The 23,202-nt window shown below is 34.2% G+C and overlaps 1 long non-coding RNA gene across 1 annotated transcript in view; it reads right to left on the reverse strand.

Annotated features, from left to right (window-relative positions):
• Positions 1-8,835: 8,835 nt before the first annotated feature.
• LOC116419121 overlaps positions 8,836-23,202 on the reverse strand; it is a 49,764-nt gene continuing 35,397 nt past the window's right edge. The window contains exon 3 of the long non-coding RNA XR_004229385.1: positions 8,836-9,205. This is a non-coding gene — a long non-coding RNA (uncharacterized LOC116419121). The remainder of the gene's footprint in view (positions 9,206-23,202) is intronic.

The raw sequence follows: 23,202 nt of genomic DNA on the forward strand, positions 1-23,202 counted from the left end.
GATACTCAGCAATGGTGATATATGTGCTATTTGGCTTTTGGGTGACCCATAAAAATAATCCAAAAATTGAACGTGAATTTATATCTCCTAGGACTTTTTTGGCACATTTTGTTATTTCTTGCTTATAAGCATTCACAATATTTTTGAATAATACAAGTTGTACATAAAGTATAACAACACATAATTTGTCTTTATTTGGTTTTCTTATATTTTGGAAATAAGTAGGTGAAGCTTTCTATTTTAAAAAAGGAAAAATCAGGCTTATGTCAGAAAGGAACCTAATAAAGTACATTTCAGGTAATTTATGTGTGCATGTGAAACATGTGAACCAATGATTATGGATCACATTCAGCTCTATAACTTTCCATTTTTGCAGAAAAGTATTGCAATTATATCCACTAACAATTTTTTTGTTTACTGTAACAAGTCTTCTATTTTGCATTTGGTTCAACTTAGACTTTGTGTTGGGCAAAATAACCAGAAATTCTATTCTTTTGAAAGATTTTTCTCTCTTCTCTAATATTTTTTTGTTTCCCAAGACTGTATAGAAGAGTGTGGTTTTTTAAATGTTGAGGTATTTATTTTATTCTTTATGCTACTTTGACTCTTCATGTTGTCTTAATCTTTTGACTCGTTTTCATTTATTCCTTATAAGTATAAAAAATTTCTGACTCTTGTTTTCTGAATTCAATTTTACTTATGTATTTCTTTTTTTGTTCCCTTTAATTATGCAAAATGGATATTCCCATATTCTACTATACATATTGCTTACATATTAATGATATTTCAATGTCTTTTCATGAATCTTCCATACTATTCTCAAACTTATTCTGCAAGATGGTTTTTGATGAACAAATTTTTCTTGACAGTTTCACCTTTACTCCTATGGTGTTTATTAGGGTAGTGGCCATATCATATAGTGCTATGTGAAGTTCCTGATTATTTTTCATATTTTATTGTCATATATTTTGAGAGTGTGTTTGTTCATAAAGGACTTTGAATTCTAATTCTAAATATAGCTATCTCTTCTTTAGAAACCATTTCAGACATCAACATTGTTTTTATAATTTATTTCACTATTAGGTATCATGTCTAATGCTTGCATGGTACAAATTTTTAATGCCTACAAACTTCTATTTGTCTATTTTCACATTTAAGTCACTCCTCAACTTTCATTTTAATTTTATCTAATCTGATTTTAGCAATGAAGCTATTTCTTATGATTATCCTGCATTGGTCTGAAATATGCTATTGTGTAACTCAAAACTCAAGATATCATTGACAAAAATCATCATGAAACTCTTATCTATAATTGTTAAGATCTATATTCATTTTTGTTAGTATGTAGAATTGTAGATTAATAAATTCATTTCTTTAGAGAATTTCATGTGTTTTCATGCTTTTCCCACTTTTTCACACACACACAGTTTATAATTTATCTTCATTTTTTTTTACATATTTCCATATGAGTCATGTTGGGAGAAAAAAAATCAGAACAAAAGGGAAAAACACGAGAAAGAAAAAAAAAGTAAAAATAATATGCTTTGCGTTTCCATATCTCTCTTTCTCTCTCTCTAGATACAGATGGCATTTTCCATCCAAGTTTATTGTAATTGCCCTGGATTACTGAGTTGCTAAGAAAAGTTATCTTAGAATCTACCTAATTATCATCATATAATCTTGCTGTTGCTGTGTACAATGTTCTCCTGGTTCTGCTCACTTCATTCAGCATCAATTCATATAAGTCTTTTCAGGTTCTTGGTTTACATGTTTCAAATTTGTTCCCATGCCTTATTGTGGTAACATAAAGGAGCACTACTTGATACAGTTTCATTTATATTCCATGTCAAGCTGATCATCACGATGGTTCCAAAAATAATCAATCTGTGACAGTATCCCACTCTATATCTTATACGGTTAGTGGGTACAGTTACATTGCAAAGTCCAGGATATTAACCAATGACTAATTGATCATAATCAATAATAAATTATTATTCTGAGAGTATAATTTACTATTTCAGGATTCCTGGCAGGTCCTCAGAGCTCCTATAACAGGGTACATAAGAGGGCCCATGGAACATCACCCTGGTTAGGATTCTCTTACTTTATCAATCTCCATCTTCTATAGGCAGTGATTCTAGTGTCTCACCATTGTTAATTACTTCCCATTTATCCTGAATATATATACAAAATTGTTTGCCTGTTGTCTCTTCCATTAGATCACAATCTCCTCAAGGGTAAGGACTGTCTTTTGCCTTTCTTTGCATTCTTAACCCTTAGCACAGCACCTGGCACATAAAAGGCATTTAATGTTTATTACCTGATTGGCTACTTCCCACCTTATAGCATGTATGATGATTTGGGCTTTGAAAGTATTATTGTTTATTACTATTGATCATTCATTTTTTAATCACTGCTGCTTTATTTTTTATTATAGCTTTTTATTTTTCAAAATACATTCAAAGATAGTTCTCAACATTCACCTTTGCAAAACCTTGTATTCCTTATTTTTCTTCTCCCCTCTCTACTTCCCCCCTTCCCTAGATAGCAAGTAATGCACAATATAGGTTAAATGTGCAATTCTTATAAATATATTTCCACATTTATCATGCACAAGAAAAATCAAATCAAAAAAAGTTAAAATTAGAAAAAAGCAACCAAACAACAAAGGTGGAAATACTATGTTGTGATCCACATCCAGTCCCTATAATCCTCTTTCTAAATTTAGATGGCTTTCTCAATTACAAGTCTATTGGAATTGGTTTGAATCACCTCATTGTTGAAAAGAGCCAAGTCCATCACAGTTGATCATCATATAATTTTGTTGTTGCTATATCAATGTTCTTTTGATTCTACTCATTTCATTTAGTGTCAGTTCATGTAAGTCTCTCCAGGCCTTTCTGAAATCATTCTGCTGATCATTTCTTATAGAACAATAATATTACATTACATTCACATATCACAACTTATTCAGCCATTCCCCAACTGATAGGCATCACTCAGTTTTCAGCTTGCCACTATAAAAAGAACTGCTACAAATATTTTTGTATTTGTGGATTCGTTTCCCTTTTTTATGATCTCTTTGGGATACAGTCCCAGTAGAGACACTGATGAATCCAAGGGTATACACAGTTTGATATCCTTTAGGCATGGTTCCAAATTGCTGGTTGGATCAGTTCACAACTCCACAATAATGTCTTAGTGTTTCAGTTTTCTCGCATCCCCTCCAACATTTATCATTATCTTCTTAGCCAATTTGAGAGGTATGAAGTGTTACCTGAGAGTTATCTTAATTTGCATGTCTCTAATCAATACTGATTTAGAGCATTTTTTTCATATAACTAGAAATGGCTTTCAATTCTTCATCTGAAAATTGTCCATATTCTTTGACCATTTTTGATCATTCATTATTAACCAATAATGAATTATATAAATAAAATATAAATCAATTTATATGCAGACAATTGTTGAATTATTGCTTATTAAAACTGCTATTGTTACACTATTGATAGTCTCTAACTGCACTAATAGCTAACATTTGAATATAGTTTCTTAATGTTTACAGAATGATTTAAAGACATTATTTCATGTGATCTTTAAACAGTGAGGTAGTTATAATAATTACTCATTTTGCTGATGAAGAAATTGAAATTTAGGTTAAAACTGAGCTTGCTCAGAGGCACATGGCTATTTAGTGGTGGAGTTGCAATTCAAACCCAGGTCCTTTCTATCTTTGTGTTTAATACATATTCTACCATACCAAGTCGGATCTGTTTATTTGTTCTATTTGTGGATTGTCAGTCCACCAATATCAAGGGGAACATTATTTATTTATGTTTTTCCAGTAGATTAAAAACTTAATTACTCACTATGCAGTCCATGAATATACTTATCTTTGCCTTGTATTTTATTGCCTTACAGTTTTTAGGCTATGTAACAGTTTACCATCATAGACCATAGTGACATATTTTAGAACTATACAGGTGACAACTATCTTTAATTATATCAAAGACTATAGCAGAAGGATTAGATTTGCTTTGTTTAGAGCCTGAGAGAATAATAGGGAACAGCTGATAGAAATTGAAATGAAGCTTGTTTAAGCTTGAGGGAAAAAATTGCTAACAATTAGATATATAGCAAAAATTGTAATGTTTTTTAGCTACAGAGTTCCTTCTCATCAAAGGTTTTTAAGGAGATTTGATAATTTCTTGTCAAGTATGTTATAGTAGGGATTCCCTTCTCATAAGGGGATGCTATCCAATATAGTAAAGAAGATATAGTTTCTTAGGAAATTGGTATCATCAAGAAATAGTTGATTTACTCTCCAGCAACCCTAAATTCTTTCTTATTTCAGAGATTTCAAACAGAGTAGCATTATAGTGCTAAAGGATCATATTGCTTCCTGGAATGTAGAATACACAAAAGAAATGCTTGACTTTGTAGCAACCCTAATTTCTTTGCCCTTTGAGTTTGCCCAATACAAATCTCTAAGTCTAAAATCTTTGGAGGAATTCTTGACTGTTTATAGGCTTGCAGACAAGTACTTTGCAATTCTACATGAGGGTAAATATTATCTATTTTTTATCTTATGCCTTGTTAGTCATAGTGCTTACATAAGAACCAAGGGTCTTTCTTCTTTCTTTTTTTTTTTAAAGAAACCTAGAGACAAGTTGAATTCTAATGCTCTGCTAGTTGATATGGATAAGTCAAAAAACATGACTGCATAAGAAGCTACACAACTAAATTTGATCTATATGAATCTAGAGCTCTTTTGCACAAGTAAGTTTCATGAAAATAGAAACCACTGCTTATCTAAACCTTTATTTTATATTAGTTTAGTATTAGTGCTTTAGGTACAATAGGATTTTAGAATTGAAAGTGAATTAAATCAGTACAAGTATAGATGGCTCTTAGACGTGGTACTATGGTTTTCTTGGGATGAACAAATTATATTTATGGCAACTCTTTGTAATGAAGCCAACAAAAGGCTACTTTGACTCAAAATATTACCTCTAAGCTTAGACAAAATTCACTCCTGAGTTTCTAAGATTGGCCATTCTACTACCCATTCTGCTAAACATCAAAGAATTATAAAGGATAGTGTCCTTCCTAGTCAATTTAACAATGCCTGCCTTTCTTGCCTGGAAACTCTCTACTTCTAGCCTTCTTAAGAATTTGAAGCCTATCCTCATTCAAATTTGAACCCTGAATTTTTCCTAATCTGCCTTCCATCTGATCTGTTCCCAACATGTGTTACATTTGTCCAAACCATCAAAATATACAGCTCTAGTCTTACTATACATTTGCTTCCCTTACTATGCATTTGCATTACAATTTTCATCACCTGTTGACCAGATCATGCATAGATATGGCCTACATGCCTATTTAATAATTTAATAATTGTGCTTATTAAATAAATCCCAGGCCTTAGAATTGGAGAACCTCAGCATTGGAAAGGATATTAATTTAGTTAGACCAATCCATCCCTAAATGTGAATCACTTTTGCCACATTCCTGATAAATGGTCATCTTTTCTTCCAATTGGAGATCTCTAATAAAGGAGAATACACTGCTTCCTGAGGCAATTCATTACACATTTTGGACAGCTCTCATTGCTGGGAAGGTTTTACTGACCTTTAGTCAAAATCTGTTTCTCTGTCACTTTCTATTTATTGCTACTAATTCTACCCTATGGGTTGGGAGGGTTCATTTACACAATGAATTATTACTCAACAGGTATTAGAGACTAGAATATTGTTCTTACTCTAAAAAGAACATTTTTTTAAATAGGAACAAGTATAAAACCTTTAGCATGAATTACAAATAAAGCCTTCAGAAGATGGGAAAGATGTAGACAATTTGTCTAAAAAGGTCTTGGGATCAATATGAGATCAACATAAATTGAATTTATGATACATCAGCCAAAACGGGTAATGTTGTTTAGGAGGCAACAATTCCACTGTTCAGAGCACTTCTGAATTATTATATTCATTTCTTCTTCCTTACCCCAAAGTCTTACAAAGACATAATAATGTCTCTGAGTATGCCAAGGTCAAAAAAGATGTTGATGGTCTCTGAGTTCATGCCATATAGAGATTAATTGAAAGAACAAGGAATGTTTAGCTTGGAAAAGAGAAAACTCAAGAGGGACATGACAGCTATCTTCAAATATTTCAAAGACTCTCATGTTGAATAGGGATTAATCTTGTTTGGTCTCAGGAGATAAACCTGTTACTGCAATAGGAAAAAAATAGCAAAGAGGCAAATTTAGATTGAATCTCAACAAAAATCAAATCTACCCTAAAGTGTGATGGATTTCCTCAGGAAGTAGGGAGTACCTTCCAAATCTAAAATTCTAAGATTCTGTGAAGTCTAATTCCTCCATTATATGGAGCCCTTCAAATATATATAAAAACAAGTATTATGTTACTCGAAATAATGTTTTAGTATCCTGTCTACTTTAATTGATAATCTCAAGTTTTTTCTTCATTCTAATTGCCCTCTTGAAAGAAGTACACAGGGCCCTGAGGTTGACTATGTAATACCTAATATCTAGTAAGCAAGAATTATTCATCAAAATAAGAAGCTAGAATTCTATAGCTCTCCTCCTTTTCCTAGTTAAACTCTTAGAAAACACACAGATGTTTTTACTTCCTCTTCTCTCACTAACTCAACTCAATTTGGCTTCTTGACTATTCAACTGAAACTATAGTCTCCACAGTTACCAACAAATCTGATAATTTTTTTAGAGAAACCTAAAGAGTTCAGTAGATAAGTTGGGATCTGGAGTCAGAAAGACTTGAGTTCACAAACAGAACCCAGAAAACATTATACACAGGAACAAATGGATTAGGGGTTGATCAGCTATGATAGACAGGTTCTTCTTAGCAATTCAGTGATCCAAGACAATCCCAATGAACTTTAAATGGAAAATACCATCCCCATTCAGAGAGAGACCTATGGAGTTGAAATGTGGATCAACACATATTATTTTCACCTTTTTTTTTCTTTTTGTATTTTTTCCCTTTTGTTCTGATTTTTTTCTCCCAAACCAACTCATATGGAAATATGTAAAAATGAATGTACATGTATAACCTAAAATTTTAAAAAAAGATGAGTTCAAATCCAGTTTCAGGAATTTACTAGCTATGTAATCCTGGACAAATAATTTAACTTTTTTGCCTCAGTTTCCTCCGTTGTAAAATGGAGATAATAGCAACTACTTTTCAGGCTTGTTGAGAGGATCAATTGAGTTAAACACAATAAATTGCTGGGGGTTTTTTAAGCTTGCATAAAATTAGTCTCTTTACTTAATAGATTGATCTATAGGAAGAACAGAGTTAGATAAGAAATTGAGTACCTTGTGGGAGGAGAAAAGTGGAGTTGAGGGAGGATGGATAGAGAGGAACGAAACAAAGGAAGAAAGTACAAACCAAATCTCAGACATCACAATTCAATTTTGCCTGGGATTAACTCTCAGTTAACCAAGACTTGGAGATATCGAAGTACCCCAGAGATACGTTACAAAAGGCTTTTTTAAAGTTTCTTGAACAAGACTAGACTGAAAAATCTTTGAGGGCTCATCACTCTATAATGCCTCGAATTTTATATTGTCTATGATCCCCTAAATCCATAAATCTGGTCAGTAAAATAATTCAACAATTTCTATAGGGGATAGGGTCAACCCAGTATTTTCTTTGAATTCATTTTGTATCTGCCTTCTAGGGATTACCGTTAGAACTTTGGGGATCAAAGTAAGAGCTTCAAAACTGAAAAGGGGGTCACCTGGTTTCAAAACAAATACTACATTCCCCACCTCTTTGTTTTACCTCTCTTCCCCCTCCTCCAAGTCAGTGAATCAAGCATGGCTCCCAATCAAAACTATAAATCAGCCCAGGTGTGCTCAAACCTCAGGCCAGGTTTCCAGGAAACATTGCCAAAAATATGGCAGAGGTTCACTGAAAGGTTTGAGCCCATCACATCCCTGTCTTTGAAAATTTGATCAAAGGTTATGACCTCTCCTCTAGAACGAACATTAGACCCAATGTTTGGCAAAGGTTCCCCGAAGCAAGAGCCAAATTTAGGATCAGAGAGCACAACCCCAGAACCAAGGAGTTTGCGCCGGTTTTGGTTAGGTTTTGATGTATGGATCTGGTTAGGGGATACAGCTATTCACCACCCCCACCCCATTTTCCCATTTATACTTGTGTACATAGCTCTGCATTTTCGCTTGCTTTCTTCCAGGGATTAAAAGCTGACTTGCCTGAAGGATGTGTGACAGCTTTTGGTTTCTACGTCCTGGGGCTCTTGGGCCCTGTGGATTTCACAGCAGAAAGAAAATATGGAACGAGGAGTCCGCAGAGATGCACAGCTGCTTTTAGCAAAAGGATTGGCAGCTGGGCTGTTGCCTCAGCAGCCAAAGGGTATTTTTACACATCATTAGCTTGCTCAGCAGCTCCCATTGTTTTTCAATGGACTTTCAGAGGCTCAAACTGAAGCCGCAGGCGTGGGGAGGAGGAGAGAAGACCTACCCGCAGTAGCAGTTTTCTGCTTGGTAGGAGGATTTGTTTAAACTTAGTTTTGTTTCCAGTCCACAAATGTTCTTATCTCACAGAACATGAATCAAACGATTCCACTCCACTTTCCACAGGAGGAAGACCTTGGTCTCTGGTTTGCCAGCAGTACAGAGGATAACATCGCCTCTTGCAGATAGGATGGATCGGCCGGCCGAGTGAGCTTAGATGTGGGTTTGGCTCCCTGCTCAACCCAGTGGTTGCCATTCAAGAAGACTATAACCCCGGACAGAAACCCAGCAACAGGTCCCCAGACTGCTTCTCTGGAAGTCAGGGACAATGCTCTCTAACGTATTTTACACTCTTCGGCTATCAAGCTCTAAACGTTCTCATAAACTCGGCTAGATAAAATACAGCGGTATCCAAAGCCAAATTCAGCACCGAGCCCTAAAAATGTACTCTGAAGACTATTTCTTGATAGGTTGGCTTTTCAAACTTATATTTCTAACTATCTCCAACTATTTCTTGTCAGATATATAAACATTCCCTGAGGTTTCATTTTGATAGACACGTCATAAAAAGCAAAGCAGTATAGTCAGTCTGCCAGCTTAAGCTTTTTATTCCCCTCTTAATGCCTCTTGGAGAGTGTGTATTTTAGAAAACTCTAGCTGTCAGATGATTTCTGGGTCTCTCTAAAGAGAAAAGGCAAAAAAAAAAAAATTAATGCATGCATTTATTTCTGATTCAGACAAATATACTTCATTTACTGCAAATAGAGCTTTGCATCATAAAAACATTTGGCAAGTATTGAGTTTCATAGTACCTTTTTCTAGTAGAAGATAAAAGTATATATTTTACTCTATTAAGAAAGTCATAGTTTCTTTTTTAGGTAACTCCTAAGAAGGTCTTTTGTATATTTGTACTGATGGGCACCAGCGAGAGGACATGCTTGCTGGTATTAGTTAAAGATTTCAGGATGGTTGTTTTCCCCATATCTTGGTTTTGATTGAAACCCCAAATACATTTGGCTAACCACATTTCCTTTTAATTTCTGAACATGTATTTATTTTTAGGGAAATGTAATCTATGCATCTCTGATTCATTCACAGTTTCACCAAAATGTTGGGTGCTGGAAGTTGGGCATTTGTTGAAGGATGACTCTTAAAGTCTTTTAAAAATAAAAAAAAATGAACCCTGCCCACCATCTCTTTAGTGTCCTTAGAAATTGGAAGCTGCTTTTTTCCAATATCTGTATAAAATTATGGCATATGTGCACAATTCACATAATTCAAAAAAAAAAAAACCTGAAAAGGGTTGAATTTGAGTTGAAACTCATAACCTGTGATTTGTGAGTGGTTTTAAACTTGGCAAAATGTGCGTGTGTGCGTGTGTGTGTGTGTGTGTGTGTGTTTTCCCTGTCCTTGACTGACAGTGAAAGCTCACAGTCTGCCACAGGAATCTGGGGAGTTGACAAACTATGCTTTTTCCAGACATGGGACTATCCATCTCCAACACTTCCATAAATGAACTACTTCCTTGACTCTGCTTTCAGAACTGATAGGTTGAAATCTAGGAGGATGAGCAAAGAAAGGAAATCCAACAGCAAAGATAGGGAAGTTCCTTCTTCACCCCTCTCAACCCACCCAACTGCAGTTTCCTTGGCTCTTAAGAAGAAAAGATCCGGTGAAAATCTCAACTATGTTATCAGAGGTAATAACATCATTTCAGATAAGAAAGAGATTTACAAACTACACAAAGCCCTTCCTTTAAGATTGGGGCCAGTCAAGACTGGAGTTAAGAGGTCAGTGACCTGTTCACCTCGGGGATCATTTACATCTCAGCTTGATGGTCATTACAGATTGCTCTCCTCAGGTGCAAAGGGGAGTCATAACTCAAGGGAATTTTCTCATTTTGGATGTTCTGAACTCTGCTCCTTTGCCCCCATTTGAGGTCTCTGATTGCCCATTTGTTTATTGTACTTTGACTGTGTTATAGAGATCTTCAGTGGAGGTTAAGAGGGTGATTCAGTTCCTTTACTTGGACTTCTCTGCTGAAACCCCCTAAATAAGCTTATCAATTATAATGAAGACTTGAAGGAGAAAGGGGAGTGACACTAGCCACCTGTATACTGAAGACTAAAGTTTTTTTCACACAGGAGAGCACAAATGGAACTAGAAGGAGAACACAAAAAGTGGATTAGAAAAATCTCTTTGAATCTATGGACTTCAAATTGCCAAATGTGGCTGCCAGAAAGTACAAAGGGTGGCTAAGAGGAGTGGCATAAATATGGTAAGAGTAAACAAAGCAGGCCAGATTCTGCTGATGACAACTTCTGTTGGTGATCAGTATGGTAGTCTTATAGTAAGGCCATGTTATGTGAAAATTCACTGAAGGAAGTGGAGCTGCTTAGCCTGGGGGAAAAAAAAAAAAAAAGACAAAGGGAGAGTAGGGGATGATAGCTGTCTTCAAGTATTTGAAGTTTTCTCTTGTGAAAAAAAAATTATACTTGGCCATAGGGATGGGAAGGAGGTAGGAATGAAATAAAGAAAGAGGAAGGGAAGGGAGGAAGGGAGAGAAGGAAGGAAAGAAGGAAGGAAGGGAGAGGGAGGAAGGAAGGAAAGAAGGAAGAAAGGACGGAGGGAAGAAAATTGGCATTTATTAAGTTTCAGCTATGTGCCATTACACTAAGCATTTCACAAATATTATCTTGTTTTATCTTTGCAACCATCCTGGGAGATATGTTAAATGATTATTCTCATTAAGTGACTTATCCAGAGTCACAGGAAGTATATGAGACTGGATGTATTCTCAGATCTTCCTGCTTGCAGGCCTAGCATTCTATCCAGAAAAGAAATGTATCAAAGTTGCATGAATTTGGGCACATCTGGAATATTTGGACAAACTTGGGCAGCTGAATAATTTGGAGACATCTTTATTTTATACAAACTAAAAATATATTTGACTCCATCTCTTGGTCACTAAAACTCAACACTAAAAGCTCTTTTCTCTGAATCCTACAAAAATGTTTTTGAGAAACTACACAAGAACTTTCACCGATTTCCATTGTTATTTCTCTGTATTTTTGAAATGTGTAACCTGAAAATTATAAATATCCATTCTTTTTTATAAGAGAACATTTAAAGTCCTCTGCAAGTATCCTGAGTCATCCTATTCACTACCATCCAAGATAGTTGAATGTGAATTATCTAAATGTAGAAAGAATATTTAAATTGAGCTCTAAAATGTGAAGGCAGTTAGGTGGCACAATGGATAGAGTGCTGGGCTTGGAGTCAAGAAGACTTTTCTTACTTGGAGAAACTGATATAAACTAATGCTAAATGAAGTTAGTAGAACCAAGAGAACACTGTACACAGTGGCAACAAAATCATGTGATGATTTGATAGTCATGTTCTTTTCAACAACGAGGTGATTCAGGTAAATTTGAATGGACTTGTGATAGAGAGAGCCATCTCCATCCAGAAAGAAGACTGAATGTGGATTATTACATAGTATTTGCACCTTTGTTATTGTTTGTTTGCATTTTATTTTCTTTCTCATTTTTTCCTTTATGATCTGATTTTTGTTGTGCAGCATGATAAATGTGGAAATATGTATAGAAGAATTATATATGTTTAACGTGTATTGGATTGCTTGCTGTCTAGGGGAGGAGGTGGGATGAAGGGAGGGAAAAAAAACTTGGAACATAGGGTTTTGTAAGAGTGAATGTTGAAAACTATCTTTGCATGTATTTTGAAAATTAAAAGCTATTATTAAATTTTTTAAAAATAAAAATACATAATTGCAATTTAAACTAGTAAGCACTTAATATATGCTTGTTAATTGAAATGGATCATAAGCACTGTAGGGATGTGTATAGTTTGTTGATGAAGTAATTGTCAAATATTAAATTATTTGAATGGTGATAAAATGTGGTCTGATGTAAAAAATTTATGAAATTAAAAAAAATACTTCTCTTTCTGATTTCAAATCTGGTCCCTGACACTAGTGACCTTGGGTAAGCCACTTAATCTTGTTTTCCTCAGTTTCCTCATCTGTAAAATGAACTGAAAAAGGAAATGGAAAAACACTCCTATATCTTTGCCAAGAAAACCCCAAATGGAGACATGAAGAGTGGGAAATGATTGAACAAAGACAAAAAAAAAAAAAAAAAAACTTGGACACTTAATGGTGCAGTGCATAGAATGCAGGCCCTGGAAAGAATTGAGTTCAAATTCAGACTTAAATACTTAAATAGGCAAGTTACTATTATATGCCTCAGTTTCCTTGGGTATAAAATGAACTGGAGTTGGAAATGGCAAACCACTTCAGTATCTTTGCTAAGAAAATCCCAAAAAAGTCCCAAAGAGTCAGATAGGACTGAAAAAAAAAAAACCAGTTAACAAAAATAAAATATGGAGGAAACATGGCATAATAGATAGAAATAGTCTTCCTATATCTGTTACATTTCCTGTGTAACCCTGGACAAGTCACTTAATTTGCCATTGCTCGATACTCCAGAGTGCACCCTGAATCAGATTAAAATATAATTGGAAAATATTTAACAAAATAAATAAAAATAATATAATACATATATAAGGTTAATATGCAGCCTTCAGGCATTCTTATTGTATGTTTTAGTAGCCCCTGTATCTATTTCAGTTTGACAGTACTGCTTTAGGCAAAATAACTCTCCACCATAAAATACTGAGAAAGGTCCAATCTGTTATTATTCATCTGTTCCCAGTGATGTCTGACTTTTTGTGACCCCATTTGGGGTTTTCTTGGCAAAAATACTGGAGTGGTTTGTCATTTCCTTCTCCAGATCATTTTCCAGATGAGGTAACTGAGGCAAACAGAATTAAGTGACTTGCCTAGGGTCACATAGCTAGTAAGTGTCTGAAGTTAGATTTGAAGTCAGATACTGACTCCAGGCTTGGTACTCTATCCAATAGCCATTCATTCATTCTGTACAAGTAGAAAAAAAGTTTCTTTACCCCCAAATCCTCTATACATACATATTACAGGGCCAATCCTTATATTTATCTAACATTAATAGAATAGTTTGAGAGCATCTCAATTTATATATTTTTGTAAACTTTAAAACTTAAATACAAAATGAAAAAAAATTAGTATGTACACATCAGACCATAAGAGAGGATTCGATATGATACAATTTTTATTTCAAGAAAACTTATATGAAAATGTTACACATTTTTTTTGTAGCTGCTCAGCTTCTCTGTACTTTCTTGTTGGTTTTGTTTTATTCTCTGCTGTGTACTTTTTACCTTTTTTTCCCACTCCCTTCCATCACCATTCTAAAGAAGGCTACAATTAAGTGTGAAGAAACACACAAACACACACAGGCACATACATAAACACATACATGTTTATACTCATAGACATATAAGTAAAACTATGCTATACTCCTTTTCCTCCTATTTTCTGAATGTGGATAACATCTTCCTTCATAGGTTCAAGTTTTTCCATGTTTTTCTAAATTTACTAGCTCATCATTTCCTACACCACAGCAATATTCTAATCCAATCATATCCTGAGAGTTTGTCTATGAAAATCTCCCTTGCTTTACCTAACCATGCACAATATTACTATAATTATTTAGATTTGAATTTATATAAAAAGGGTTTTATTTTTATGTTCATATAGATCCTATGTTTATTTTAGGAGATGTATGCTAATGTATTTTACACTGCTGTAGATAGTTTAAATGATCTAAAATAATATTGAATAATATTGCTGACAAATAGTTTAGTTTCTTTATTTTTCATTTTTGATTAAATCTATTTTAACTTTAACTTTGAGATCATGATTTCTATCCCTGCTTTTTTTCACATACTAAATTCTACTTCTACAATTTATTTCATCTTTGTGGATATTTCTCATTTTTGTAGTGTCTCTTAAAGCAACACATTATTGAATTAAAATTTTTACTCTGGTTTCTGTGGTATGGGTAAATTTGTCCCATTCACAGTCTAAGATATAATTTCTTATTGGGTATTTTTCTTTATTTTCCTTCTCACTCTATTTACCCTATCTCTCCTTACTCCTCTGCTTTACTTCTACCTTTTATCTTGTCCTCCTATTCCTTAACCTGTTTCCCCCTTCAATAATTTCTCCCTTATCCCCTCCCCTCACTCTATCTCCTTGACTTTTTATTTATTTCTGAATTTGGAAAACATATCCTTCTAGATTTTGTTTTTATGATTTCTTGTTGTCTTAGAACACTGTTAGCTTTCTTTTGTCCAGTTTTAATTTTCAATGAATTATTTTCTTTCTTGAATTTTTATTCTCTATTTTTGAGTTTTTATTTCCAGTTGATTGACTTTCTTTTTCATAATTTTCTTGATTTTCTTCAATTGCTCTCATTTTTTTCTAATTTTCCTCAGTTTTTCTCATTTGATTTTTGAGGTCCTATTTAAGTTCTTCCAAAAAACTCTTTTTATTTGCTGTTTCTCATTGAAAAAGGAGTAGCTTTTGAAAGCTTTACCATCTTCCTCTGAATATGAACCCAGATCTTCTCTATTCCCATAGTAACTATCTATGGTTGAGTTCATTCTTCTTTGGTTACTTTTATTTATTTTTGTTTTATTTTGTTTTTAGCAGCTATTAATATAATTAAATTGTAATCCCAAGGCATGGAAAATGCCCTGAGCCGCAGGTCTTTCTTACTATTATTTTCTAAGGTCTTTCTCAAGCCCCATCCTCTCCACCCTAAGTCACAGCTAGGGCCATCAGCCATCCATTCTGCAAATTATTTTTCTCTCTATTGAACCTCCTGTAGCTGCAAACTACAGCTGTTCTCTGTGCCCTAGAACTGAAACAAGGGACTCTGGTCTCCTGTATGCACCCACAATCAAAAGAGTTTCTGTCCCCTTGAAACTGTATTCATCAGGTTTGTGCCAGCTCCTCCCTGTAGCTACAGCCTGGGATGTGTCTGATTTCCATAACTGTACTTGGGGTCCCTCAACAGTGGAAGGTCATTCACACTTCTAGTATTTAGTAATCAGAGCCCCCCTACTGTTGACAAGATGAAAGTCTCTAAGACTGAGGCTGCCTTTCAACCCAACTGCCCAAGAAATGGTTATTTCTGATTCTTCAGAGTTGGCCTGGAGATATTTACACTTCACTCAAGTCAAACCTTTGCCCCCTGGAAGTCAATTCTTTCCTGGGGTCTTCTCAAATTGTCTTAGGAAGACAATTCCTTTACCTCTGTTTTTATGTCTGTTCTCTGAGATAATGTTCTCATTTTTTTCTGGGGGAAATTTGGAAAGCCAAAAGTTCTCTGACCTATTCTTCCATGTTCTCAGAATCCTTTCTGAAAGCCTTACTATTTTTATTGTAATCATATAGTAATTGTACTTTTTACTTCAACTATTCTAATCATCTATTTCAATTTAATGGGATATAAATTCAGAAGTATAAGGAACCATTCCTTTTACCAGTATTTGCCCAGTCAAGACCTCTTATTTTATATATAAGGGAGAAAAGGTAACTTATCTACCCAAGTTATATGGGTAGTAAAAAGCAGAGTTAAGATTTGAATCCAGGTCTGTTGATCTGCAATCAACAGATTCCAAATCCAGAACTCTTTCCACTACACAATACTGCAACAAAATTATGATTGGGTTGGCTTTGATTCATCTGTACAAACCAAATAAACAAGTCATGGCAGACCAAATTCCTTGGGTCTGCCATGCCACAATTGTTTTTATTGGAGAGAGCTAATGTTGTAGCATGAGCTAATGTCCAACTTATGATCCAGGACTTATCTATTATTCCATTTAAGGAAAATACCAGATAATACCAATTCTATAGTACTCATTTAACTTTACAAGGTCAATCAGGAAAGACATAATCACAAAATGAGAAGTATATTCCCACAACTGGGGAAGGAATTATTTGTTTTGTTTTCTATTGAACATTATAAATCAGACAGCCAAAGCCTTAGGCTAATGTGCAAAGTATTAGTTGTACTATATACACAGGCTTTGGAGGAATAAGTTAATTCTAAAAATAGTCAAGCGACTTCACCTTCAAAGACAGAGAAATAAGGAAGAAAGAGCTCCTCAAATGAGTCAAGTTTTGAATGCTTATCCATAGATAATCTCACAGATGCTGTGTTTTCCTTGCTAATTTTCTCAGAATGAATGTGGCTCACTATTACTGTGGGACTTCACAGACTTACACTTTATATGTAGTTCTATTGATCTAGGCTTTAGTAGGTTTCCTGAGTTTCACCATCAAAGAATATTGTTCATCTATGTAGAATATCAGGCTTTGGATATAAGAAACAATGGAAAAGTTGCCCTATCCCCTTTCTAAAGTACCCCATTCTTCAGCTGTCATAGGGTATGAAGTTTAACCTTTACAAATTCACTTTTTTAGAAGTTCTTTTTTCAAATATAAATGTCTTTGGGAAAAGTAATGCAATTTTAACACTTTACAATGTATCAATTTAACTAGAGATTCTTTTTCCCCCTTCTTAGATGGGTGAGATCAAGAATAAGAATTCTGATAAAAGGGAGTATTGAAAAAAAAAATTCTGGACCTCAGGGCAGTGCCAGTGAAGGTAGTCTCAATGTAACAGGAAAAAAATTCAGGACAGTATAAATATACTGTCAAGAAACCAGGGGAGATTAAAAAAAAAACAGAAAAGAGATGTAAAAGGATTCCAAAGCTTTACCTAACCTATGTCACATTTCTAAGTCAGTCCTGCATCTGACCATATTTATACCACTTTTAGAAATTAAAAAAATAGACTAAAATATGGATGTTATTAGGTGGAAATCTGTCACCTACCATATTTGCAAAGATTTTACATAGGTTATATGAAAATATCTTTATGTACATCATGATGTGACTTGTCCATGGATATTTTAAAATGAAACAATTATTGATATTGACAAGTATTATTATTTATGAGGTCATCTTATATTTAGAAGCTCCATTATTTATAAGAATAAGCCTGATGTCAGTGTGGACACTGAAAATGACTCACAGATGCTGTGTTTGCCTTGCTAATTTTCTCAGAATGAATGTGGCTCACTGTTATTGTGGGACCCCACAGACTTACATTTTATATGTAGTTCCATTGGTAGGTTTCAGTAGGTTTCCTGAGTTTCACCACAAATAATATCACTCATTTATATAGAACTTGGACTTTGGATATTTGAATCTTCCAGTTCTACAAAGATGTTCACAATAAGCTCCATAGAACATTTACCTATAGCTTTCAGAAACTGGCATTAAACTCTGTACCTTTCAGATCACAATGAAATAGTAGTCCTAACCCACCAGAATTTGTCCTGCCTGTTACTGATTTTCTAGATGGATCAGAAAAAGCACTTCTGGCATTAGCAAGGACAAAATAATTACCCATATTAAGGACTGCTTTTAAGAATTCTTTGAGTTATGGATGAGAAAACTGAGAGATCCAAATGTTAAGAGTCCATTCCAAAGTCGCATAATAAGCAACTATTAGGGTTGAGATCAAAACTTCTATTATTTTCTGAAATTACTAAATCCCAGATGAGTTTGGTAAAACAGAACAATTTGGTTTAAATAGCTGATTCAAGTAAAAAAGCAAAGATGAAACTAACTACTGAACTATTGGAATGGAATGAAAATTACCTAAATTTCAACTCAAGGAATAAGCAAGGATATAGCATGAAATAAGCATGGGCCTATATCAGGCTCATCTTCCAAGAACTGATCAAACTTGGAAGGCAAGGCAGTACTTCAGAGAACCACATCTTTAGCTTAACATATTCTAGTCCTTCAGAGTACTGATAGGAAACTCTCATATATGCAAACTAAACAGATCAGTTTTTATATTAACAACATTTTTAAGAGAATACTTGGAGAGGATTTTGGAAAGATGATGGAGTAAATTGGTAAATTTCAAGCTCTCCTGATTTTCCCCACAAATAGAATAAATTTCCATCTCAGAGTGAACATAGACTGTTGAAAAATCAAGAAGATTTTGGGCAGAACACAGGTTCTCTTGATACAACTCCTGAAGATTTGAAGAAAGACTCCAGGTTTGGGAGTAATCTATCTGAAGTACAAACATCTCCAGATTAGCTCCACAGAAACATAAAATGGGGAAACCTAGGGCTAGTGGGGTGTGGCTGGAGTCTTATCAGGAACCACAGAGACTTTCAACTATTTGTTGAGTCTGTGAAGTGAACCTCAGTTGATTGGGAACACTAAGCCTAACTGTGCTGCTAAGATGTGGTCCTGGGAGAGAAGAGACCAGCACCCAGTGAGGGCAGAAACAGCAGGGCAAGGGCACTCATGACTGTGGGCACTTGCAGAAGGATGGAACTCTTGCTTTGAGGTTTCTGGTCCAAAGGGAAAGCTTAAAGGAAGCTTGAAGAATCATCCCACTACCCTACAATTCGAGATACCCTTCCTTAAAAAAAAAAAAAAAAAAAAGAACCAACAAAGAAGAAAGAACCCCACCATTGAAACATCATGGGAATATGGAAGACCAGAGTTCATCTTTAGAAGAGAACACTTTAATTTAAAAAAAAAAAAACCTTTTACCCCAAAGAGTAAGGTGAAATGGCTCACTGCCCCCCTCCCCCAAAAAATTTATAGAATAACTTAAAGAAGAATTTTAAAAATAAAATGAGAGACACTGAGGAAAAACTAATAAATAAATAAATAATGAAAACCATTATTATGAAACCAAAATTATGAAACAAAAGAGTTAACCAATTGGGAAAAAAAGTTTTTTTCAATAAAAATAAATAAAGATCAAAATAAATCTTTGAAAATTAGAATTGGGCAAAGAGAAGCCAGTGAAACTATGAGAGACTATGAAAGAAATAACAAAACACATTACAAAGAATGAGAAAATAGAACAGAATGTAAAATATCTTATAATAAAAATAACAGATCTAGAGAACAGATCAAGAAGAGAAAATATTAGAATATTTGGACTGCCAGAAAGTTGTGACCAAAAAGAGAACCTTGACACAATAATGCAGGAAATAATCCAATAAAATTGCCTTGTCACATGAACAAAATGCTTGTGGCAGCCCTTTTTGTAGTGGCAAGAAACTGGAAACTGGATGGATGCCCATCAATTAGAGAATGGCTAAATAAATTATGGTATATTAATGCTATGGAATATTATTGTTCTATAAGAAATGATCAGCAGATTGATTTCAGAAAGGCCTGGAGAGACTTCCATGAACTGATGCTAAGTGAAGTGAGCAAAACCAAGAGATCAGAAAGATTACATGATGATTAATTTTGATATACAGGGCGGCTCTTTTCAACAATAAGATGATTCAGGCCAGTTCCAATGGTCTTGTAATGAAGAGACCCATCTGCATTCAGAGAGAGGATTGTGGTAATTGAATTTGATCACAACATAGTTTTTTCACTCTGTTGTTTTTTGTTTGCATTTTGTTTTCTTTCTCGTTTTTTTCTTTTTTGATCTGATTTTTTTTGTGCAGCATGATAATTGAGGAAATATGTATATAAGAAATGCACTGTTTAATATATATTGGATTATTTGCCATCTGGGAGAATGGGGGGAAGGAAGGGAAAAAATTTGGAGCATAAGGTTTTGCAAGAGTGAATGCTGAAAATTATCCATGCATATGTTTTGAAAATAAAAACCTTTAATAAAAAAGGGAAAAAATTAAAATTAAATGACCCTAAAAAAACTGGGAAAAAAAAAGAAAATTGTCCTAGAATGATAGAATATTAAAGGAAAGTAGAAAAATCCACAGATCACCGCCCCCCAAAAAAAATCCTTTGTGAAAAACATACAGAAATATTGTTGCCAAATTTTAAAATCCCTAGATAAAAAGAAAATTTTGCAAGAAATAAGAAAAAATAACAATTCAAATATCCTGGAGCTACAATTAGAATTTTACAAGACTTAGCAGCTATAATAAAAGATCACAGATTCTGGAATCATATCTACCAACAATCAAAAGAACTAGGCCTGTGACCAAAAGTGTCATATCCAGCAAAATTATCTATAATTTTTGAATGAGAAAAAATGGATCGTAAACAAACTTGCAGATTTTCAGGACTTTCTATCAACCAAACTCAAATTTAAAAGAAAATTTAGCACATAAAAAGCCAATATCAAAGATCAATTTTAAGGAACTCAACATGGACAGACTGTTTAAACATGGACAAATTGTTTATGATTTTTTTGCATGGAGAATGTATATTATATATTTAAGATTCATATCAATAATAGGGTAGCTCAAAAAAAGAGATTGTCAGAATTAAAATAAAAATAATAATCGTCATATAAATGAGGTGCAGAGGAAGAATCAAAACAAAAGCATTAGAAGGGATAGGAGGGCTTGTAGTTCTAAAAACCTATTCACATTGGGAAATGGGTTCAATAGTCAATTCTGCATATATACCATGAAAGGTATTGTACCTTCCAGAATCTATAAAGAAATAAGAGGGGAGGGATGGATGGATGGGGAAGCAAAGAATACAAAAAGAAGACAAGGTGTAAAGTCCAAGCTAGCTCCCTGGAGGCCTCAAGATAGCCAGAGTCAGGATAAGCAAAAGTCCTTGGTCTTTAGGGGTAGAAGTGAAGGAGACAGACAAAACTGCCAAGAGTTTTGCCAAGGATCCCTCCTTGATTCTAGAGTCCAGAATCTCCACACTTTTCTCCTCCTTGTCCCCTGGCCAAGTGCAATTCTCTTGACTCTCACCCCACCCTCTAATCCTTACCTATGATTCTCTTAACCCCAAACATTGAGCCAGCATTAACTGTGAGAAGAGCAATTCCAAACATATGCTAAGAGTCATTGTGGAATAGGTAATTAGCCGTAAGTGCCTGGTTGTCTGATTCAAGCACACCTTTTAAGAGTTTCAGCCCTTTACAACAAAGGAGGGATCTTTGAGTAGGGGGGAGGTTAAGTAGTAGCAAGGCAAATTATGGAGCAGAATTTAATTGAAGAGTCAGCAGAGATAGGAAAGTGTGTATGATGTGTATTGTATGTATGTATGTATTTATATATCTACATATGTGTACATAAATTTATCTTTTCTTAACTGCCACTTCCTTTGGGGTACTGGGGGGAATGAAAGGGAGAAAGAAGAATAAAGTAAATAAGGTGTGCAGCAGAAAAGCAAAGAAAAATTTATAAAAAAGTAAAGAAAAAATGGACATACCTGAATATAATTTCTTCTACTAATATATATATTTTCTTAATCTAGTAATTTGTTGTTATATATTTTGAATCCTCCCTGATGTTTTGCTAGATACATGACAGTGTTCTCTTTTGTTTTGCATTATTTTGTTTTGTATTCCTTTTCTGTTTTTCTTTTTTTCTTACTCTGTTTTTTCAAATAAAGAATTTTTTTTTAAAGAAGAGAATACTTTTCCATTAAAGAAGCAACTTTCAAATTCCATGAGGTCTTACATTCTTTCTCACAGTGAAGAAAGATCTCTATTTGAGGTTTATAGTGAGGTTCCAATGTATAAAAAATCATTATTCTTTGAGTTGAATACAAAAATATCTGAATTTTTTCATTAAAACTGGAAAAAAAATGACTGGTAGGAAGAATAAAGAATATAGAACAGAACAAGTGAGACTTTAATCATTTTGGTTTCTATTGACAACCAGAATGAACAAAGACCTTACAAACTTGACCTTTGTATATCTATTGAAGGAAATGGAGGTGTTTAGCCTAGAGATGAGATGACTTAGAGGAAGGTAAAAGGATTTAGAAGACAGTTTTCTTCAAGTATTTAAAGTTCTATATTGTAAAAGGGACTTTGCCTTTATTCCATCAGGTCCTAAAAGGTAGGCTTAGAAGTTATTGATGGAACAATTTATTCTGTATTGCTTTCTGAATGATGTATTCATAATTTTATTTAATATAATTATTAGTAAAAGAATATGTTGTTTTTAGTTTTTCCCATCACTTTGTACTGCATCAAGATAATTAATCGTATCATTTTGTATTTATCATTTTCACAGAACAAGTACATTCAAATACATTAATGTATCATAATTTATTAGTCCTGGTCCTATTTTTATGTGTATAGTATATTACTAACTTTTCATTATTATAAGTAAATCAACATTGAATATTTTGCTATGTAGAAGTTCCCTTTACATTTTTTAACTAATAACGCGTGTGTGTGCGCGCGCGCGCGTGTGTGTGTGTGTATAAAAGTATCTCCTAAGTTATAAGGGATATTCAAGGAAGACTAGCACCTCTAAGTGCAAGAGCTTGATGAGCCCTTTTCAAGGTTGCTCATCCACTCTTGATGTCCACCAAGCTCTCAACTATCACCTGTGCTTCCAAGAAGATATGGCATGTACAGTAGACACACCCTGTAAACTTAGCAGGTATGCTAAAACCATAGACCTCAAATCCATTAGCAAATTAGGATATCTATACTTCAAGAATGTGAAGTCTTCTCCCATGGAATGCCCAGATGAGAATAATTTGTTCCAATGAAGATGGCCAAAGCAGTCATTGTTAAGCACTTAAAGACTGGTCAAACATTAAAGTCACCGAAGTCATTCACTATATCTTGGTCTATTGCCAGTCCTACTGATTTTTGTCTTCCCACTGGATTTTGACAACTGTGAAATGAGGATGAAGTTGATGACTTTGCACAACTCTGCCTTATTTAAATTCAATTTATCCATGAAAGGTCACCCTG

Source organism: Sarcophilus harrisii, chromosome 4 (assembly GCF_902635505.1).
Source record: "Sarcophilus harrisii chromosome 4, mSarHar1.11, whole genome shotgun sequence".
NCBI lineage: Eukaryota > Metazoa > Chordata > Mammalia > Dasyuromorphia > Dasyuridae > Sarcophilus > Sarcophilus harrisii.